General features: G+C 42.5%; 1 protein-coding gene across 5 annotated transcripts in view; it reads right to left on the bottom strand.

The window, feature by feature from the left end:
- The window catches only part of EVA1A (eva-1 homolog A, regulator of programmed cell death), a 202,327-nt gene that overhangs the window by 65,378 nt on the left and 124,616 nt on the right, over positions 1 to 12,333 (bottom strand). For 2 of the 5 annotated variants that reach the window (XM_059842997.1, XM_059842999.1), the window contains exon 1: positions 229 to 400. The exons of 2 other annotated variants lie outside the window; for them this stretch is intronic. The gene's annotated coding sequence lies outside the window, so the exon portion shown is untranslated. Of the gene's footprint in view, positions 1 to 171; positions 401 to 12,333 lie in introns of those variants that run through there. One more of the 5 variants, XM_059842998.1, reaches the window with a different exon arrangement.

Here is a 12,333-nt window from a genome sequence, read left to right as displayed (position 1 = left end):
ATCAAGCTACCAGCACAACAGCACCAATGCCAGCCCTCGCAGCTGACCTGTCCTACGGAGTGAGACGCGCGGGGCTCCTGTCCCCTCCCAGTCCCTTCCCCGTCCCCTCGCAGCCCCTCGCCCACCCAAACACCCAGCACCGGCATCCCCGGCCGCCTCGCTCCCCAGCACCTGCACGGACAGCAGGAACGGGCGAAGTTTGCGGGAGAAGGATGGGTTTGCTCTCACCGCCTCAGGTTCCCAGCAGTCTGGGACGCACCGCGAGCTGCGTGGAGAGAAGAAAGTTGTTCCAGCGTTCGGCTTCTTGGCGCTCCTGGCAGCAGGCTGGGAGCTGAGCCCCTGGGGACAGCAGGAGCAGGAATGCGGCTTGACAGGCGGGAGCGTGAGGTGTGCCCAGCGCTGTCACATCCTCCCCAAAAGCCGCCGGCCGGGAGGGAGGGAGGGCGGACGCCCTGCGCGTCTGCGGGAGGGCTGGAGCGCGGAGCGAGTGTCGGGGAGGGCAGCAACAGGAAATGACACAGAAACTTCACCAGGCTCCAATCCAAACTTGGCCCCTGACATGAAAGAGAGGGGAGGCAACTGGGGGCGGGTGGGGGGGAAGAGAAATTTTTCCCCCTCATTAACCAGCGTAAAAATCTGCTGACTGGAAAAAAAAAATCACTGTGACAAGTTTTATTAAAGCAAGGAATGAAGGGGGTAGGGGCGGGATTCCCATCAGAGTTTATTTACTTGAGCAGGAGTGGTGCGATGATGTTAGACACTAAGAGCAAAATGCCATTTTCAGCAGTTTCCTGGCTTTTCTAAGCTCTCGGATGCTCCAGCGTCTGCCGGAGGGCAGAAGCGAGGTCCCTCTGCCCCAGGATCCCCGGCACGTCTGCCCGGGGCTGCAGAAGCCGCTCCGAAATGCAGCAGTGCCGGCAGCTCCCAGGGCAGGGGGGACGGGCCGGGTTCCTGTGCCCAGCCCGGAGAGGAGCACACGGCCCGGGGACAGGACAAGGGGCAGCCCAGGCACCCGCGAGATGTGCCAGTGGCGCGACTCACAGAAGCAGAAAATCACACTGAGTGTGTGGCCAAACCTTTGCTTGGATGGATGCAAGAAGCTGCCTTTACTAAACAAAGCTGGATGGATACTTCAGAATCATATAATCATAAAATCATTAAGATTTTATGTCCCGTGAGCATATACCTCAAGGTATTTCATACCTTGGTCTTTGAATTCTGAAGTCAGAAGGCTGAAAAAAAGAGTATTAGTAGAAAAAAAAAATCACAGAATAATCACTCCAATGTAGTGATAATTAATCAAGGTAAAGTAAAACTTTGCAATGGAAGAATGTCACCATGGAATGGAATGTTGTAATGGAGATGTTGCCAAGTCCAACAACATGCTCACCACTAAACCATATCCCCAATTATCACACCTACACATTTTTGGAACACTTCCAAAGATGGTGACTCCACCGTCCCTGAGCAACCTGTTTTAGTGCCTGACCAGCCTTCCAGTGAAGAAATTTTTCCTGATATCCGATCAAATGGATTTTCAAATAGCATTATTCTTAATCTATTCGGATTATTTTCCTAATATCCACTCTAACCTTCCAGCAAGACAAACCCTCTGAGCACCTCTCTACATGCTGGGTGCAAGGGCACAGCAGCTATTGAACTTGGCTGCAGTTTTTAAAGTATCATTTAAGCCTAAAATGTGTCCTTCTCAGGCAGCCCAGACCTAGCCTGACTCTGGGCTCTCTGCAAATGCCACCTGCCCTTGCAGTAGGCAGTGCCATAAACTCTTTGATAGGAGCCCATAGGACTTTCTAAGGGGTCCTCATCTTCCTGATTTGGTTCCCACACCACTGCGGAAAAGTGGACAAGATGCCCGCACAATCAGGTCACTGTAGATTGAACAGAAGGTCAAATGTTGTTTGGAAGAATCTGTATCACTCCTCTTCCTACTGAAAGATGTTCTACCAGATATAGCAAACCACAGGGACAGTTGGAACCCAGGTCTAAGCTCAGATTTAACTCTTTCCTGGAAAGCAAATATAAACATAGCCATTCTGCCTACAAATATGAAAGTAGTGAGAGATTTTTTCCTAAAAATTGACCTTTCTTAGGCTAAGGATGGCCTCACTGAGACATCTCCATTTACCAATCAGTTTTATAGGAATATAATATTGCCACTAAAAAAATAATTTTTAAATATTCCTATTTAATAGGTGAGGTCACTCATTTGATCATTTCCATCATCTGGCCTGATCACCTGCATAGCTGAAGCCACAGAATGGTGACCTAAACAACACCTGAATCATTACAAATTATGGCGCATCATGCAAGGACACCTCCCCCCCAAATCAGAGGCTTTCAGGGAAGGACAATCCACCCCAGATAAGCTATTTTAGTGGCTATGAGCCTGTCAAGAAGAAGGGCTGCCTTTCTGATTTGCATTTGTCTGGCCTCACTCTCCACCTCAACCCTGGCCATCACTCATCAGTCTCTCCAGGAAGCTGCAGATCAGGCATGGACAGAGAAGGCTGCAGCCCACCAAGGTACAGCCCATCCTCAGTTTACCCCCAGAACAGCAGGAATATTTCAAGCCTAGGCATACCTGGGGACCCTCCAATATTTTGGTTGAAAGCAGCCAAGCCATGCAGCTCTGAGTGGAAACTGGAGCCTGCTGCTCCCTCTCCATGCAAGCTCAGCTTTACAAAACCACAGACAAGTCATCTCATAACCTTGTCCTGAATAAATAAAAATAGCTGAGCTTTTTTAGTCTCTCACGGTAAGGCAGATTTATGGACGAACCACAAACCATGCCTGTCACTCTTTCAAGATCCATTTCCATTTCAGTAAAATTCTTTTTCAAATGTGCCTACCAGACCTGGATGTGGTATTACCTCACCTATACTGTAAATTTCTAACAGACTTAGACTCCTATTCAGTTGCTCCATCAGACGCATCCCTCTCTTTGCTGTGCCTTTGTGAATGCAGTAGCGACCTAACAAGCTGAATTGGGGATTTATTGTTATAGTATCATTTTACTCCAAACTTCAACCTTAAACACAAAACACTTTCAGATTTGGCATTTATACAGTGTTCAACATACGCTTTGATCCGAACAAGGGCTTTGACCTGCCCAACCTTTGGTGTATTTCTTTCACTCCTGTGAATGACTTGAGCACAATCGTACAGTATCGGTTGTCACTTCCCTAATGAGAGGTTATTTTCAATTAATCAAAGAAATATAAACAGAGCTTTGTATCAAGTTTAAATAAGCTCAGAATAGTTCTGCCCTTAAAACAGATGTCGAAAGCTGTGTCTCCTTTCAGATCAGAGCTAGTGCACTGTCAAGAAGAAATTTTGCAGATCTGTTTGCTCAGCCAGCTCAAAAAACCAAGTATCAACTCCAAATCCTGACACAGCCCAGTGTGGCCCATTGAAGTCAGTGAATTGGGCAGCCCACGATGCAGATTAGGGTAACCAGGCCAAAATCAGATTTGTGAGGTCTTTACAGATTAGAGAGAACAGCAGAAGGGAATTAGATAGCACCACATTATTTCAAAGTAAGGTGAGCCCTGCATGAAGCCCAGCACACCATAGCTGCTTCCCCATGGTTCTGATTGTGAAGAGGTCAAATAATAAAATGAGAAGAGGAAGAGATTAACTAAACAGGGTCAGGGCTGGTCTTTGGTTCCAAGGCCAGCAGGCACACCTCATGAACAGGGGGAGCTAAATGCCCTTAACCTCTAAAAAAGAATGGCCCCATGCAGACTTCCTGTTGGGAACAATCTCTGGGTCATGCTACTGGTCAAGCTATACCAGAGACTTGGCACCCCACCCTGGGATAAACAGGGACCATGATAACATTTAACACCATAACCGTTTTCCAGTGTCAGGGCCCTGGTGCTGTTTAATTAACTTAACCAGTAAACTAAATATAGCTAATTTCAGAATGATAAGATACCCAAAAGACCCACAAGACCTTTCTTCATCCTGAAGCCTCGGGTAAATACAGGCTTGCCTTGTGAGTCTCAGACTTTTTAACACAGCTTTATCCTTATTTCTTGTATTTAAGACACTGGTTTTTGTCTGTAAGCTCTCCAAGGTAAGGAGCACATCTATTCCTAGAGCTTGGTCCTTGCTTGTCATTCAAAAAACCAGTATTTTAATCCATGGGGTAGGATGTATCTGCACTCTGCTTAGCCAGCTCAAGGGTAGATCTGAGCTAAATATCTGTACTGACCGTCTCTAATTAATAGAGACTGGGCCTTGTGTAGGATAATTTTAGATAAAACTGTGTTTTATTTAAACACAGTTTAAGACAGGTGAGATGAATCACCTCTGGAGCTGACCCTCCTGCACCAGGGATTACTAGCCTAGGTAATTATTGCAATCTGTCCACAAAATTTTCTGTGTCTACCAAGGGGGTCAAAAATAAGATATGTGTTCACCTGTCAGAGCAAAACACAGATTCTTTCATATCTATAAAATAAATATTATAATAGTGTTGTCACAACTTTTGATGTCAGAAACAAGTCATCTTGTGTAGCCTCTCAATGAGGTAAACTCTGATTAGGCACAGTTTTCATGCAGTTACCCCTGGAGCCCAAGATGCTGGGTGGCACTAAAATACATCTTCTCACAAGGATCCACTCTGGCTTACAAGTATTTTATTAACTGACTGTCCTGAGAGTAATAAATGACTTTTCAATGGGAATTCATCTGAAAGAGCTTCCTGTACTTGTTTTTATGGTACATATACATATATATCATTAAATATCTCTGCACTAGGTGCCATTTTCTCTTGCTAAAAATACTCACTATAATCAGTCAGCTTTTCTGAAAGTGTGTTCTGATAATCTGAGCTCATTCACAAATAGCACCTGCAGCAACACGCAGTAGAGGTAGGGGAACACATTTGAGAGTATTCACTTGGCAACTTGTTTCCTTGAAAATGAACAACACATTTCCATTTCTACCTAGAAATAAGAGTGGAGAAGGGAAATGGCTTGTTGCAAATGGACAGGTTTTGCCTGGTTGTTTGTGAGGATGTGCAGCATGCAACGACTGAGATTCTAGGGTGAAACTTATGCATTTGGCTGCTATATAAAGGGATTTTTAAAGGGTTTTCTTTTACTAGTTTGTCTTTGTTTGTCTTTCTATTATTTCCTTTTTATTTTTTCAGTCCAAATGCCATCATGGTCTCTGGTGGAAACCTGTGGCTGAAGGACCTGCACAACCCTGAATAAGGATAGAGGAGGGGAACCAATCTTTTTTTATCCTTTTGGCAGATCTATAACTAAAACCACAACATGAACCATGTGCCAAAATACTGGGCTTATTAACTATACTCTCACCTGGGGAAACTATTTCTGTTTGAAAGAGTACCTTAAACTGCTTACAGCAGCAGGATTAAGGTGTGGTGAATTCAAACAGAAGGAATAGTCTTATATAACTTTTTTTTTCCTTCAGTACCTTTCATTTCACTCTAGATTGTCTGAATCCCACAAGAAAAATATAATGCATCAGAGATGTATTCTGTTCTGGGTTTTGCAGTTTTTATATGCTAACATTAGATTATCTGCCAATTTATTTAAAAAATATTTGAATAATTTCCATGCATATCTGCTCCTCCTCATGTTATTTTTGGCATTTATGAAGCCATCTACATAAACATCGGGGCAAATGACCTTTAAAAACTAATGAAGATCTGTAACACTTATGTAACATAACATCCTATGTATTTTACAAAAGGAGAAAAGCTAGTTTCTTCTTCTCCCCTTTCCCTGTTCCCTCTACCCCCAAACAGATAGGAACTGTTTCTCTCAAGTCTTTCTCTCTCCAGAAAAATCTGACCTACAAATGGCTTCCTCATAACTCAGCAGACTAGTTTAGTCCTCATATGGATTTATCATTAACCACATAAGCACATGTTGTCCATTTTGCCCAACCCAATGAATGTGCTATAAATAAAACTCTAAAAGCAGGTTTCACCATTCTTATCCAAGCTGTTGCTGCAAGTCCTTGTAACTCCCAAACCCACTTACATTAGAAACATTAATCACATTATTATAATTCAAAGCATCAGCTCTACAGCTGAAACTCCCTAGCACTTGACTTTGGCTAGACCTCTAACCTCAACTTATCACTTTCAGGCGTACTCCACATTTTCTTCTCCAATCTGTCACTGATGTAGGAAAGACGTGGGAAGTTGCTTTCAGAAGGTATTTTTAACCTAGGAGTGTCTCATTAAAAAAAGAGCTTAGTATAGAAACTCTGAAACAAAACCTTTCCCGCTTCACTAAGCACAGCAACCTGAAAGTACCAGAGGGGTATTTCACCACAACTCATATCATTTTAAACCAAAGCAACATAAAGAAAAAGAAAGTTTTCTTGGAAAAGACACTGTGGAGTGTAATTCCTATCTACCCCACAAATATTTTATATGATCATAGGATTATCTGTAGAGCTTTGTATTTTCCATCTAGAATGAAGGAAGCTGAATCAAGCCATCTATTATTCTGACTTGCCTGCTCATTCATTAAGAGTGTATTTGTACAGTTTGGGTTGTTTCTACTTATTGGGTTGTTTCTACTATTTCAGCTGACAGCATGGAGATCATATTCCATCTTGACCAAAGGTTTTAAAAGGCAAGAGAAACAAAAGATTAATCTTATGATATTATTTTTAAGCCTCATGTGCTTTAGTCTGGAAATAGAAAGACAAAGATAAAACTCCCAGAAGGACAGCCACAGCTAATGAGAGCCTGAGAGGAAATGATCACACATTCTTAGCTCTTCTGATGGATGTCCTTCTAGCCTTATTAATCAGAACTTCATGATGCCGATAAATCACCAAAGTATGATAACAGATGAAGGTGAGTTTGGATGTAAAATGATCCACGGTGAAGGATTACAAGAAAGGAGGAAAAGGAGGGGGAGCCAAATACAGTTTTATAAACTGCATCCTCAGCTTGTAAGGACTTGTAGATAATAAATATCATTCCTTTTCCACATTATCTAGGAGATTAAGAATGTTTCTTGATGTATAACTGCTGGGAAGCCTCTGTAGCACCTTCTCCAGTTACCAGGAGGTTTATATTACATCAATTGCTTTAATTTTCCATCAATTATGATTTCATTTACAAAGAGGAACTTTAAAGTACCTTTCTTCCTTTAACCTCTTTTTCAGGAAGTCGGCTGCAGAGGCTGGAAAGGAGAATGCATGCAGAACATCGAGGGTTTTGATTTTGCAAGGTTTGTCAGATCCTGCTTTGAGATTCCTGCAAGTTTTCTGGTATGACCTTATCCTGCTTGAATAATCCTATGTCACAGAGGTGTCAGCAAGGTCTCCATGCCTCCAATCACTCTAGATGCAGAGTTGTTGCTTTCTATATTCAGCAAAAAACCACAAAAATCAATCCACATGTGTCACAGTTTGTGGTTTTCAAGGAAAGCATTTCCCAGAGCACTTAAGAAATAAATAAATGCTTTTGAGATGCTATTACTGATGAATCAGTTCCACTCCCTGTTTCCTACCAGTGCTTTTTATGCTGTAGAATACAGTCCTGGCCATCTGAAGCAAAGAAAAGTGGTGCTTATGTCCTGCAAATTTAAAATAAAAGGTTATTAAAATGAGGTATCTTGCCAATAAGGCAAAATTTGCCTTAAGTCATGAGAGCCAGAGGTATAACAGACACCTAAGAAAGAAAGGGCAGAAGTGCACTGAATGCCTTTGAGGATGCTCCCAAATGAAATACAAATTTGGATGCTGCCCTGTAGCTTTTATCTGGTTTGTGTCACAACACGGAGAGGTCTCCAAGCTGATGCCCTACCAAGCTTTGCTAAGTCATGCTGCAGGACAGCACTTGGTAGGGAGATGCACCAGCTTGGTCCAGATACAGTGAAATTATGGCAGACACATTGTCTGCTGAACTGATGGACCCCATCCAGAGGCACATCAGCTTGGAGGTTCCATGGGTGTCAGTCTTACCCCGTGTGGAGCTAGCCCAAACATGCCCATACCATACTGTATTCTTTATTCTCTAGGAATATAAATATGGATGTAGGGAATATAAACAGGGTTACAGTCGAGTTTCATGGCACTTCTCAGAGCTTCCCTGGCTGGGATGACAGCTGAGGTGTCTCTGACACCATCTGCCCAAACACTCCCAATTCCAGGTTGCAGCAGCTCACAGGGAGACCGAAAAACTGGGCAGTCAGAGGGAGAGCCTTTGAAGTGATTAGATGTCCCTGAAGAAAATAAGGCAAATTTGTCCCTGTAATGCCTGCTTTGTACTCCCTGGAACAGTGAGGACAGCATTTCTGTTATCTCTGTTCTTGCCAACATTTCTGCATGTTGCTGTTTAATGGGAAGTACTGAAAACACACATGAATGGACACTAAATTACAGAATATCCCTTCAGGCTTTCTAAGCCATCATGAGCATGAACTGGAGACAAGTACATGTGAACATAAATTCTAAGCTGAGATGTGTCATTTTACCCATATAGAAAGTGGAGTGGAGAAGAGAGAAAATTAAGAACAAAAGACAATGAAGAAAGAAAAGAGGTGGGGGGGAAACCCGATATATAAGCTTTAGCATCTGAGAAAAGCCAAGCAGAACACCTGGTGCCCAGTGCTGCAGTCTGAGGTCTGCTGTGTATAGATGCATAAGTCTGTGGCATGGAAATGAGTCAGAATTGCTGTCCCAAGGAGCACACTCCACTGGTGCAGTCTAAACTCCTCTCAGGGGGGTATGTTGGACTTACAGATTCGATTCTTGGCACATGATTCTTGCCAGATGTCTGGTCATAGACAACTGATCACCAGCAGATTATTTTAAAATAGACTTCAGCTGAGACACATCACTTCCACCACGAGAGCACTTAATTCTTAAAATTCAAAGAATTGAGTGCTTGAAATCAGCAAAGGACTATCCTTAAATTACAGTTTCATGCTGCAAAGTCTCTGCTGTTGAAGTATGGAGGCAGCTCAAAGAAATCAAGGGGTATCCAGGCCCTCTTTCCACTGCTCTTGAATGAAGTATGGTATGGATTTCTAGACCTGGATTTAGACCTGGAAGCACATCTGGAGGGTGTCTATTCCCTGCATGTGTTAGATTTGTGCTACATTAAAGAAATCATGGCCTCCACAAACATAAATGATGAAGAAAATTCCTGGCCTGAAACTAAATATTGTTGTATATTATGTCACATTGAAACTGACTCCTGCAGAGATGATGACACCAAAGCATGAAACATCAGCAGCAGAGCCTTGGACTGCTGTAGCAATGCTCCTGTGAAGGCAACTGAAACTCCACCACCCTGAGCTAAGGCATCAAATCTTCCCAACCCACATCGTGACACTTAACAAACAGGAGTCACCTCGCTGCAATATTCACCTTATCTGCTGGAGAGGAGGAACTGAGAACAAGAAAATCAGGAGTCTTTGGCAACAGAGAACAAGACAAAAGAACAAACACAGCCCTTCTCAGCAAGCTCACCTGATTCAGGAGTTGGTGATAAAACACTCCTGGCTTCCAGTGCCAGTGATAGGCCCAGGAAGAAACCTTCTCCTTCCTGGCATTTGTTAAGTTGCACGGCTCAAAAAACCTTTAAAATTGGATGTGGAGCTACCTCTGGTCACAGGAACAGCCCTGTCTCCAGCAGCAGCACTGCTGCTAGGGAGCATTACATAAACCAGTTCATGTCAGGTCACAATCAGAAGACAGGCAGAAGCAGAAACACTCCAGCAGGCATTATTTTTCCACAGCACAGCCAAAAGCAGGCAAATATTTAAGAACAGTAAAAAGCCACTGTGTTTGCAGACACCATTTATTAATAGCAGGATGGATTTTCAGTCTATTTGTGCCACAGATACCAACATTATCTTTGCTGCACTAAGGTGATGAAAGTGACATAAATTTTCAATGAACAATTATTTAAATCAAGGTGCAAAACTGACTGGGCAACCTGAAAAATTCTCCACGCTCTTGATTCCAAAGATCTGTTCCCAAATCCAAATCCATCCAGTAAATACTTACCCATGAGTGTGTCCCATGTGCTGTAGAAGAAAACAGGAGATCAAGGATCCTGTTATTGAAATTTGAAAAGGTAGGAACAGACAGAGGAGTGATTAAATCCTTCCTTCTCTTGAATTGCATTGCTGATGCTTTCTCTTTTTTTGGAGGTTATAGAAAGTGCAGCCTGTGACCCAAGAGGCTCAGCAAGGAAAGTGTTTACTCCCTACAGGACAGGAACAGGGGTTCCCAAACCAGGATGGATCCTGAGTCCCAAACTGGAATGATCATAGACCTAGATGTGCAAAGGGAAACTGTACTGTGGTCCCAAAAAGGGTTTCAAAAATAGGAAACTTTGGAAATTGCTGATCTTAAGGAGTTTAGTTAGATGCCTATAGATGCCTATAATCATGTCATGTTAAGTTTTAATTGTTTTCAATATCTCAGAGTTGCATTTCTACCCTCAGGAAGGTGATGAATTTGAGCAAGGGGCTTACCATGCAAGCAAGCTGACAGAAATGGGAAAAAAAAAAAAACAAAAAAACCCAAAAAAAAAACACCCCACCAGGACAAATAAAATAAAACACATCTGACCTCCCTGAAACCTATAAATTTTGCCCCAATTTGTTATCAGTGTATATCAAAACTGTCCATTGCAAAGAAGCACAGTCATATTCTGTGAGAAATAACACAAATCTCTCCATTTATAATGCAGCTCTGCTTGGGTTTTAGCCATTAATCATTGGCCTATCTGCATACCCAGAACTCAGCTTTGTCAACATGTTCCAGACTCTGAGCTAAGATTCCTGAATCAAATATTCCCCCTTCCTAGTTTATGCCACAGTAAGATTTCAACCTGAAATCCCCAGTACCTCAGAGAAGGAAGGTTTCTTTCCAACAGGCAGTAGCTGAGCTGACAGGGAATGCTGATGCTAAGCTCCCTGCTATTTTTGAGTAATGTCTGTCATGTCAGGATGGAGAGATGGATGTATCCATGGGACAGGTATGGGCACAGAGATATTTGATACAAGAAACTCATCTGGCTGAGAGCATTCATGGCACAGCAAATCTCTCCTCCACTGTCTATTCCAGCTTCCTGAAGAACTCTGGAATTCTGTGCCCGTACCTTTGTGGTCTGCACTGAGGACATCTCCAAGACATAGTCAAGGACCAGAAGAAGACAATGGTTAGCAACTATGATCTTCTGGATCAATGGGAAAAGAAAAAAGGGTCTTATCAAAATGGTGGAATGAATTCCTGTAGGAACTGCAGATGACTTCAAATCTCATTCCCTTTCACAAAAGGTACATGGTTCAATTGTTATGTCAAATAAAAGTGCAGCTACTGCTCTTTAAACAACAAAAAAAAATGTTTCTATAAATAAATTACCAACCCAAGAAGGGTCAAGAATCTCCCTCCTTTACTGGAAGCAGAGGAGAACATAATGACAAAAAAGGAGGAAAAGGCAGAGGTACTTGAAAGGAGGTCATAGCAAGCTGGGATGAGTCTCTTCTCCCACGTAACAAGTGATAGGACAGGAGAAAATGGCTTCAAGTTGTACCAGTGGAGGTTTAAATTGAATATTAGGAAAATTGTCTTCACTGAAAAGGTTGTCAAGCACTGGAAGAGGCTGCCCAGGGCAGCGGTGGAGTCTCAATCCCTGGAGATATTTAGAAAATGTGATGTGGATTTGAGGAACATGGTTTAGTGGTGGGCTTGGCAGTGCTGGGTTAATGGTTGGACTTAATGATCTGAAAGGTCTTTTCCAACATTAATGATGCATTGATTCTAAAATATGTAAGAGGATACACATTTCACAAAAGTCAAACTGCCTTAAAATCCTAAGAAAATAATATGCTGCTCTTCAAACACTCTTCCCCAGAGGAGAGGTTATAAAAACAATAGTTGAAAGATGTATGATCATTTTGACTAATGCACTACCAGAAGATGTTCCCATGCTCATCTGATGGGTGCAGGAAAATAATGGAAAATAACATAGTTGGGTTCAGACCGGGTCAGGTGATCTTCCTAAAGATTGCTCCTGTCTCTTTTCTCAAGAAGCACATGCCCAAGAGATTCTGTATGCAAACAGCAATTCAGAAGGGAGCATGATACAATAATAAAAACCAACAGACACATTTAGAATAGTATTAAAAATTAAAATCCCTTAGTGAAACCCAGTAGCTGCTTGTTATGGATGTGTCCAACTCACTGCAACACAATGCTTCCCTGAAACTTGAGGAAGATTTTAGGAGGTAAATAAGTGGATGCTTGCCATACACCACATACATTAAAAAGGAGTAATTAGACCTGTCATCC

This window comes from Haemorhous mexicanus, chromosome 3 (assembly GCF_027477595.1).
Source record: "Haemorhous mexicanus isolate bHaeMex1 chromosome 3, bHaeMex1.pri, whole genome shotgun sequence".
Classification (NCBI taxonomy): Eukaryota; Metazoa; Chordata; class Aves; order Passeriformes; family Fringillidae; genus Haemorhous; species Haemorhous mexicanus.
This window is presented reverse-complemented; position numbering and strand designations above follow the sequence as displayed.